This window comes from Cyprinodon variegatus, unplaced genomic scaffold (assembly GCF_000732505.1).
Source record: "Cyprinodon variegatus isolate N-32 unplaced genomic scaffold, C_variegatus-1.0 Scaffold794, whole genome shotgun sequence".
NCBI classification, from domain to species: domain Eukaryota; kingdom Metazoa; phylum Chordata; class Actinopteri; order Cyprinodontiformes; family Cyprinodontidae; genus Cyprinodon; species Cyprinodon variegatus.
The window spans coordinates 265,108-275,524 of record NW_015151247.1 but is presented as its reverse complement, the minus strand read 5'-3'; the positions used below and the strand labels follow the sequence as shown (position 1 = coordinate 275,524).

Genomic DNA, 10,417 nt, shown 5'->3' with positions numbered 1-10,417 from the left:
GCAAACATGACATTTTAGTGTTAGAAGACCTAAATATATATATATATATATATATATATATATATATATATATATATATATATATATATATATATATTTGTTTCAGATAAAGAAAAGCCTCATTACAATTTTATTTTGTATGATGACAGTCTATAAGGCTTAAATATTCATTTTCTGGTGGACTTTTGCTGAAGCAGCTACATTTTAGCAAAAACATACCCAATGGATATATTGGTAATAATTACAGAAAGACATCAAAGCATTCATACTGTATCGAGCCAACTCTAAAACAAGCGTTTGTGAGATTTTTATATAAGTAAAGCAAATCTCTTCTTCACTAATTTCTTATATTGATTTAAATCTAGATTGATACAGAGCGATAAATATTGACCATCTGGTTGTCTTATTGTATATTATGATTTTACTCACCACAGCCAGATATGTTTATCTGATTGAAGGAACTGCTAATCTGATTTTTGACAAAGCAGGCCAAATTTCCTGAGATGTTTCCTCTCAGAATTATGATGTTACTCTCATTATTTCTTGAGAAAATTTCTGAGTCTGTCAGTGGATATCCATTCAGCATCCAGCTGTACTGGGGACTGTCCCCTTCACAGAGACAGGACACCTTCCTCTGTCCTTGGGACAAACACGTCAAGACCAGCTGGACAGATGACACAGGAGCTGAGAGAAAGACCCAAGAAAGATTAGCAGATTATTCAAATATCAAAACAGGATTCAAGTTATTTTTTGCTTATCTGGTGAAAAGAGTTTGAAAAGTACAAACTACACAAGCTGTGACATATTGGATAAAGAAGAGGTAAGCCTAGGTTTTGATTTTTTAAGCGTGTAAGCAAACCCCCCTCAAAAACCAGTACATTACCTTGAACATAGAACTGAAGGGTTCTCTGTCCTATTTGTCTTCCACCTTTATCAAACATTTCAAGTTTATAATGACCACTGTCCGTCCTGCTCAGGTCCTTAATCCTAACTGTTCCATTGTTAGGAAAAAAGAGAACTTTGCTCTCTTTCGCACGAAATAAAATGTTGTTATTTATCCACCTGAGTATTACTGACTGGTCCTTTGTCCAATGGAATCTGGGGATTGTAGAGACATTTTCCACCAGTTGAATGTCCACTTTACTTCCAAAAGCTTCATAACACTGTGCTCCATCCTGTCTCCCATCACAGATCATTTTCACACCTAAAATTGACATTTATCACAATACTGAGAACAACAATAACAAAATGTTACATTCATCTTAAACAAGTCATCACTCTGTACAGTTTCAGCAAGCATTTACTGTCAAACAGTTGACCTTGAAACTGAGCTATGATGGGAAAAACAGCTGAAACCTTGTCGGAGACAAACGGCGGGGGACGTCGGAAAATAATGGAGGATTATACTTACTGTATATGAGGCTCTAAATCTGTAGACTCACTTCAACCTGTGATGCAGGTTCTAAGACAGCCGTTTCTAGCATCTCGCAACCAAAGATAACCCTAATTATAAATCTAGGTCTGATATTTAAGATTCAACATTTCTTTATTTGTCACCCAGTCTAGAGTGGCACTCCAGTTGGGCAAAATTTCAGTTTCGGTACAGCCAAGAAAAGACAAAACACACAGACATTATACAGACACGGGTGACCAAGGCCTTGCTGCCGTAAAAAGGCGAAAGACTATCAAACAGTGTGACAGATGCTCTGATCAACCAATAGGAATGCAACTGCTACTGGTTTTGTAATACTTAAAAATTTCATAGAGAAGATGAAAGCAAGATGTTACTGTATGTTTCTAGGATTTTTATAGAAGAGAAGCATGAGTTAGCCAGAATGTCAGATATCAGTTTAAAAAAAAAGAGTAGTAGCCCTCCTTGTTTAATGTAAATATAAGGATGTATAAGATGAGAATTATTTTTTTTTAGTATGAGAATCATCTAACACACTGAGCTGCAACAAGGGTTAGGGAGGAATGTAGACCTAAAAGCTGCTTAAAAGATGTCAATTTAAAGGATAACATCTGCTAAAATATAGTTTTTAAATTTGCATAATCCAATGTGTCATCAACTGTATGGCTGGGATTTGTTTGCAAAGTTTTGTTAAGGCAAATTAGTTTCAGGTCCAAACACAAGGAAATATACAGACTTACATATATATCCAAAAAACTGATGAGGGGCAGAAGAGACTACAGGTTCCAAGTGGTGCTGCCGTACAAATAAAGAGGCAAGTAATATGTTTTTAATTTCTTATATGATTCAAGTGACAGATAACCTGTCCTGTCTGCTACCATCATACAAACTTGTCTCATCATAGCAAAAAGCATGACAACGTACAGCATCAGCCAGAGCTGCAAAAGAAAACCATCTTCATCAGCTGGGTCCTTTGCAGATTGCAAACCATTAATAAACCGGTGAAAGTTTCGATCGTATTTCCCTCATTGGTTCTTCCCTTTTGGACATTTGGAGTTTCTTTTCGAGTTTTAAGTTATTTATGTCATTCTGTTTTGTTGGTCATCGGTTTCTTTTCTGTTTTGTGTTATATTTAAGCTGTGTTGCATTTTTTGATTTACTCTCTGTTGCCCCCTAGTGCCAATCTCTTTTTTCCTTTGCTCATTCTAGTTGCTTCTGTTTACACTACTCCCTATCAGATAATCAGTCCTCTCATTATTTCTCCCATATGTACACCTCCTGATCAGTTACTGTTTGCTGGTTTCTCATTGTTAACTTGGCTCCTCATGTGTTGGCTCCTCCCCCTGTTGTCTCTTGGATTTTTTGGTTTTCTGCATTCTGTTCTTGGATTATTTTCCTGTTTATCATTAAATAGGTAAATACTCATCTGTGCCTCCTCATCTCTGCATGTGGGTCCTAAACCAGCTTACACTGCCTACGCTGACAGGCTGCCTTTACCTAAACTAATCATTTTGGCTTGCAAATTTGATTACATTTGTTAGTACTTGCTGATAAAGATGCTTATTGTCATGCATAGTAGGCTATTTTATAGTGAATGGCGAATGCACAACATGCACCCATTAGACTTGACATTGTACAAAATATTATTAAACCCACATCACCGATTGTGCCAGGGAATACTGTTATAAAACTGCAAAAATCATACAGTGTTGGGACCTTAAGAGTCTGAATGAGAACAAAGCACAGAAAGGTCCAGAATCAGACCTTCTAACTGTGATATGACAGTCTAAGGACTGGGAATCCAGTGATGGTCCAGTATCCTTAAAATATTACAGTACTTGATATGTTTTTAAACTAAGAATCAGATAACAAAAAAGTCTCTCTTGTGATAGGTGTGTGGAAAATCTATTTATTCCTCAACATATTACCTTTACTAAAGACATATATAAACTTAATTTTACTTTTATATAAAACATAACATTTATCTAGATACAGCATTTGCTTCGAAGTCCTTCCTTTTAATAATACAGTCATTCAGTTATGTTCTATATAAAGTGAAACTGCAACGCTTTGGTCTGAGAGCAACTTATTTTGGTGCGGTGTCGAAATACCAATGAGACCTTTTTCACCTTCCATCTGCACAATTTGCACATATCCAGCTGTAGCTTCTGCATTGAGCTTGGAATAATATTTCTCTATGACAATTAATAATGCAGAATTCCAAGATGTGGTGTAACAATAGCACAGCTGTGACTTTATGAAAAAAAAAACAAATAAACAAACAAACAAACACGTAAAAGGGAATTGAGGAAACTATGAATTGAAAAAAAAAGACTCCTGTGAATTTACAAACATGGACAGAATTGTTAGAGCCCCTTATTTTATAAAAGGAAAATCCACAATGGTCACAGAAATAACCTGAATCTGAATAATAAAGTCAAACCTTGCTTTTCCACCTTGTTTTTGAATAATAAACAAATGAAACAGGCCGGGTCAAAATAACTTAATATTTTGTTGCACAGCATTTTGAGGTAATCGCTGTAATCAAACAACTGATGTAACTGTCAACTGGACTTCTGCTCCTCTCAGCAGGTAATGTGATCTACTACTCATGAAAAAAATATTCCAGCTGTCTCAGTTTTGAAGAGTGCCTTAATCAGATGTTATTTTTGGCTCTGAAAAAAAATGTTCAATAGGATCATGGAAAGTCACTTCAGAAAAGTCCAGTGTTTTCCTCTTAGCCATTCATGGGTGTTTTTTACCTCTGTCTTTTGGTTCATTATCCTTTTGCAAGACATATGTAAGTCCCTTTATTGCCCCACAATGGAGACATCCATTCTCTGTATTTTGACCCATTCCCTTGGGAAGCATTGGGCTGCCACTGTGTGGTGCCCGGGGAGCAGTGTAGGGTCCAGGGTTTTGCTCAGGAACCCAGGGTGGAGGCTGTGGGGATCGAACCGAGTACTTGCAACCTTCTCACTGCTCTAACCCCTAGGCCAACACTCCCCCCATGCAAATGACATGCAAATAAGAGTGGGCACAATATTTCTTCCTAGAATCCCTAAATAATATTAAGATTTCATTGTACCATGCAGATTTAAGATGTCCATAGGACATTTTCTCCCAGAAGCTTTGTGATTGTTGACATAGTTTGGAAAATTATCGTCTATCCTTTTTATGATTTGTGTTTTAAACAAAAAGGGTGCAAGCACTCAGCTAAGGAAGCTCTAGTGATTGACGTTTGTTTTTGAGTTAGGGGCGTAGTTGATGACTTCATGCCTGCCAACGTACCTTTAGCCCTCCTTGCTTGTCGTGCTTTTTGGCACCCTATTATTATGGTTGATTTTTGCCAATGACATGCTGTCACAATGTTTTAGCTAATCAGTAGAGCCCAGCTTATACAGTAGGTCATGAAATGAAAAACACTCAGAGTAGCTTTAGGCTCTGATGGACTTGCTTGCCTGACTCAGGTCTGCTGCTTTACGTAATTTCCACAACCAGTGTTTTGTCGGGTAGAAGGGATAATCAGAACCCCAACGGCCAAACTGCCTCTTCTCTCCTTACTATGGCTCAGGTCACACGGTAAATGGGCTCACAAGCATAAGCAATGTGATTTAGATGACTGAGTGTCACTTCAGCTTTGTCTTCCATCATATTAAATTTTATCAATATATTAAACTGCTAGCTAAACCATTAACCAATCTCATGACATGACCGCTTAAAGTAGTGCAAAACTGATGTAAAACACAATCTTGTGAATTAAGTTAGTTTGGTTAACCCTTTCATTTGTACTTTCCCTTTCTTGCCTATAATTTTTTTTCTGATCTCAATAGACAAGTCTTTATTTTGCATCCTATGGTCCATGCTAAAGGTATTGTGGAGGATGTTCACAAATTTTTTGCACGAGCCCATTTCTCCTCGTGGACACTTTGTTTAAAAGTTGCTTATCTCATAGCAAATACAGGCTTACTGTGCCCGAACGTCCGCTCTAACCCCTGAATCCCTCAATCACTATATAGAGTGCTTTTTGCTGCGTTGGTCACATAACTTGTCCTTCACTGCGCGGTGCCTGCAACATCTTTGTTATTGGTTGCCACAGTGGGTCGCTGGGAATGCAAATCCCATAGTGCTTTGCAAGGCACTATGGGCTATATCTGCCTCCTCTGAGGCCTTTTTTTCTCTTTTTTTACACTTCGTAGACAATTTTTCTCTAACGACCCACAGCCAATTTCAAAGCACCCTGGTGAGAAAGGTGAGCTGTCTGAAACCGTAGCTCACCACAGATATACGCCTGAAAGTGTGCATGCGCAGAAAAAGATAGCTAACAGGACAAGCATGTAGGACGGCCTTCTGAAAACATATCACCAGAATGATTAACAATTAGGAGGACCACTTATCTAGATGATCCACCCGTAAATAAAAGATTGTCCTCTTTACCTTAAAGTGTGGTACACACCATGTCTCTAACAGCACAGTGACTACGTCTAGCCCTATATATACGCCCACTGACTGATTACAACATTGTAGAAACCTATAAAGCTAATTAGTAGAAATGCATATCGCTTTTTTATCCAAACCTGTTTTATGCCAGTTCAATATACTTCTTTGACTATTGTGTTTTTTTTTCTGTTTTTTTTTTTAAATCAAATGAGGGATTCCAACAATTTTGTCCATGTGTGTATAAAGCAACCGGAGAGACTAAATTTAACTTATCTTAAATCCTTGAGACTCCAAGTATGCAACAAAATTTAATTAAGGGCTAAAAATGTTTGAAACAAAATTTAATTTTCCATGTACAAAACATGTTTTTGTTACCCAAGTTAAGCTCTTACTACAGTAACGCATCCACTTAGATGTGTGAAGTTCATAAGCAAAGTCATTTTGTATAATGTTCTCACTTACCACTGCCAGAGAGGTTTATCTGTTTGAAGGAATGACTGATCTGATTTCTGACTGAGCAGGCCAGAATTCCTGAGATATTTTGTCTTAGAATAATTATGTTATTCTCATTATTTCCAGAGAGGAACTCAGACTCTGGGAGTGTGTGTCCATCCAGTGTCCAGCTGTACTGAGGACTGTCCCCTTCAGAAAGACAGGATACCTTCGTTTGTCCCTGGAACCACCACTCAGAGACCAGCTGGGCAGAAATGACAGGAGCTGAGAGAAATAAAATCCACACAGAATAGTCAAATATTAAAACCAAGCATAGGCTATTTTTGACCACTTGGTGGACATTTGGAAAGTTATTGAATACACATATAGCATATTTTATGTACAGTAGATGTTTAAATGAGTGACCTTTGACAGTTTATTTTATAAGAAGGAAAGATAAAGAACTTAGAAAATATAAGTTGATTACCCTGAACAAACAGCTGCAGCGTTCTAAATCCTGTTTCCTTCCCATATTTATCAAACATGTCAAGTTTATATTGACCACTATCAGTCCTACCCAGGACATGAATCCTAAGTGTTCCGTTCCCGGGAAAAAAAAACAATCTGCTCTTTTCTATGCTTAATATAATGTTGTTGTTTCTCCATATGAGTATCACTGAGTTGTTCTTTTTCAACTGGAATCCAGGAATATTTGAGGGGCTGTCCACCAATGTAAGGTCCACCTTTCTTCCCAGAGCTCCAAAACATTGAGCTCCATCCTTTCTCCCATCACAGGAAGGTTTCACACCTTAAATGACAATAATAATAATACCAGTTATGATTATTATTAAAATAACAAAAAATATCTTGTATTTGTTTCAAGAAGTTGTCAGCATGCATTTACTGTCAAACAGTTGAGGTTAAAACTGATAATGGGTTACACAGCTAGGATCTTAAAACAGCAGATAACTGTTTAGCTTATTTATTCAAGACAGAAAGGACAGATATACTGTAGTTGAAGGGGTAATGTGATGCTTATCTTAGTAAAGGTTTGTGAACACCTCATGTCACCAGTTCTTACATGACCACAACAGAAACACACAAGGAAACATTTACTAGTATCTGTCATAATAAAAAAAAAGTTTAATAGTAAATTTTATGAAATCTTTCATATATATAATTCAGTGGTTATTTAAAATAGTGGACAATAGGGAAAATTCAAGATATTCCTTACATACAGGCTACCATTTACACAGTGTCACACCCACTAAGATGCATCGCATGAAAAATATCAAGAGGTTTTATCACATTCTCACTCACCACAGGTAAATAAGCTCATCTGCTTGAAGGATTGACTGATCTGATTTCTGACTAAACAGGCCAGAAGTCCTGAGATGGTTCTTCTAAGAATAATGGTATTATTCACATTATTTCTAGAGAAGATTTCAGAGTCTGTCAGTGTGTGTCCATCGAGCGTCCAGCTGTATTGAGGACTGTCCCCTTTCTCAGAGAGACAGGACACCTTCATACGGCCCTGGGACAAACACTCAGAGACCAGCTGGACAGAAGACACGGGAGCTGAGAAAAACCCAGAAAGATAAATTTAAATATGAAAATATTGGCTAAGTTTTACTATCTGTTAGGAGCTGGAAAAGTACAGAATGCACATACAATTACATAAGCACAAAGATTTAATAGAATATACAACAACAACAATTTTAGATTTCTTATAACACAACATTTATAAGGAGAAAAACAAAACAAAAAAAAAACTATTAAGGTTCAACCTTGAACACACAGATGTAGAGTTTTAAAAAGTATATGGTTAATAAAGTAAGGATTTGTTGAATATTTTCTTTGATCCAAATGGATTTGAAAATATAAAATCTAATAAAAAATATAGTTATAGATCCTTATTAAATCTTGGAATTAAACCGTTGAATGTCATGCAGATAATTTAAAAAAAGCTACATGTTTTTTTTTACGCATTATCAAGATTAAAAAAATGGACTGTTTGAAAAAAAGAAACCATTATATCATAAATGATGCAAGTCTTTTAAACTGGTTAAATAGTAATTAAAAATACCTAGTTTGAAAGTGATGTCCAAAATTTTTTAATAAAGTTCAGAGCAATTCAGGAAGTTGTGTGTTTTTGTCTAGTATATTCTTTACAAAGCCAGTTTTGCTGTGTACCTCATACCTATGTTCACACCTAACGCGATTTGAGCAGCAGAAAGGCACCAAGCACCTGTTGCTTCATTTTTTATGATGTTCACATTAAGTTCAGACGCACCTCAAGAGCATCTTTGATGCTCCTGAAGGGAATCCAGTATGATGTGTACAAATGCACTTATGCTTGTGCTGCCCCTGTACTCAATGGCAGAGAGCTGCTTTGCTATACTATGATAAGTGGGTAAAAAGTAGTTTTAATATGTTTTTAAGTGAGACATTACACCTCGTAAATTGTCTGCGCAGTCTGTTCATCGAGTTATGATCCTGCCTTAAAATATTATTTCTCTGCTGGAGCTGTGCAGACTCCAACATACCGGCGGTGCGTTGTCACAGGAAATCCCTAGCAACATCTACCTCAGGCCACGTCGCCTCTTGGGGGATTTCTGCTACTGTTTGTGGCGGGTGGAAGTAGGTGTTAGCATTTTTCATCTACTTTATACAAACTGCGCACACCAGAATAATAAAAGCAAATATATTTTGCTGATAAGTTTAATAATTTTAAGTTTAAGTTTTCAACATTAATAAACTGTTTCAGACTAGTGATTATAGTGATCCGCATCACCAGTACTGTATCTGTCTCCCTGCCATCTCCCAGATCAGTTTCTCTGATTCGTAGATGTGGCGCGTCGAGCAGCAAAAGTTTAATTTTTCATGCACCTCAGATGCTCAAATGCATCAAGATGCTATTTGAGCTGATTTAACAAATAAATTTCTCCACTGTGAGATCAATAAAGTCAATCGATCAATCAAGGTGCTGCTCAACACGTGCTGCAGGGCCTTTTGAGGAGCCTTGATGCTCGTTAACCACAGACTTTGCATGTAAACCTGCTGCTTCTGCTGCTCAAAGTGGCTGCGGTGTGAATGCAGCATTAGAGTATGTAGAGCAAAAGGCTGCTTATTATTGAAAGAAAAGTGTGACTGTGTGGGGAAAGATCTCAAATAGTTATACTAATTTTTTGTAAACAGAAACATTTTACTCGAGTAAGAGTATCATTGCATCTAAGCATTTTAAAATACATTAATATGAAAAATATACTATTTGGTTCAAATTAATTTCTCTCAGGAAAGACAGAAGGGATATTTTGTTATGTCCTCTTACCAATTGTAGTATGTCTGATTGTTGGATAGACTGTTGTTACTTCAACATCCTGGGTGTTGTTTACTTTATCCACCAATATATCTGTTTGTGTCCTATTGGAGGTGCAGTTGATTTTAAAGCCTGGAAGAAAATAAGTTATAATCATAAGTCTGGTAGAGGTCGTATAATCAATCTGTTAATTGTCTGTTTCTAACTCACCACTGTCAGATATGTTAAAGTAGTTCGAGGAGGAACTAACTTGATTCCTAACTGAGCAGACGAGACGCCCTGAGATGTTCTGTCTCACAACGATGATGCTAGTCTGATCATTTCCAGAGAGGAGTTCAGAGTCTTTCAGTGTTTTTCCATCCAGAGTCCAGTTGTACTGAGGACTGTCCCCTTCAGAGAGACAGGACACCTTGATCTGTCCCGGGGACAAACATTGATGGACCAGCTGGACAGAGGATACAGGAGCTAAAAGAAAAAGATGCCACTGAATAAATTTCATTAATTTTTATACTAATCTTTGAAATATTAAACTGAATATTTATTATTATTTACTTATTGTTTTAAAGTTGTGGTGATGCGGAACACTCAGAAACATGTTGTGTAATTATCTACATTTGTATGTAAGTAGAATATTAAACATACCTTACTGTAACACCATCAAAGTATACAAAATGGAAGCTAAAGTGGATTACCTTGAACACATAGATGAAGAGTTCTATTTCCTGTTTCTTTTCCACTGCCATCAAACATTTCAAGTCTGTATTCACCACTGTCCCCCGTTTTTAGGTCATCAATCCTAAATGTTCCATCACTAG

At 36.8% G+C, this 10,417-nt stretch overlaps 2 long non-coding RNA genes across 2 annotated transcripts; both read right to left on the bottom strand.

The window, feature by feature from the left end:
- Positions 1 to 439: 439 nt before the first annotated feature.
- LOC107098630 lies at positions 440 to 6,560 on the bottom strand. The gene is made up of 3 exons (XR_001481904.1): positions 6,314 to 6,560; positions 884 to 1,204; positions 440 to 684 (listed from the first exon to the last, which is right to left on the bottom strand). It is a non-coding gene; the product is annotated as an uncharacterized LOC107098630 (long non-coding RNA).
- Positions 6,561 to 6,776: 216 nt separating this feature from the next.
- On the bottom strand, positions 6,777 to 10,060 carry LOC107098631. Its single transcript, XR_001481905.1, has 4 exons — positions 9,813 to 10,060; positions 9,615 to 9,734; positions 7,604 to 7,861; positions 6,777 to 7,091 (listed from the first exon to the last, which is right to left on the bottom strand). It is a non-coding gene; the product is annotated as an uncharacterized LOC107098631 (long non-coding RNA).
- Between the last annotated feature and the right edge of the window lie 357 nt (positions 10,061 to 10,417).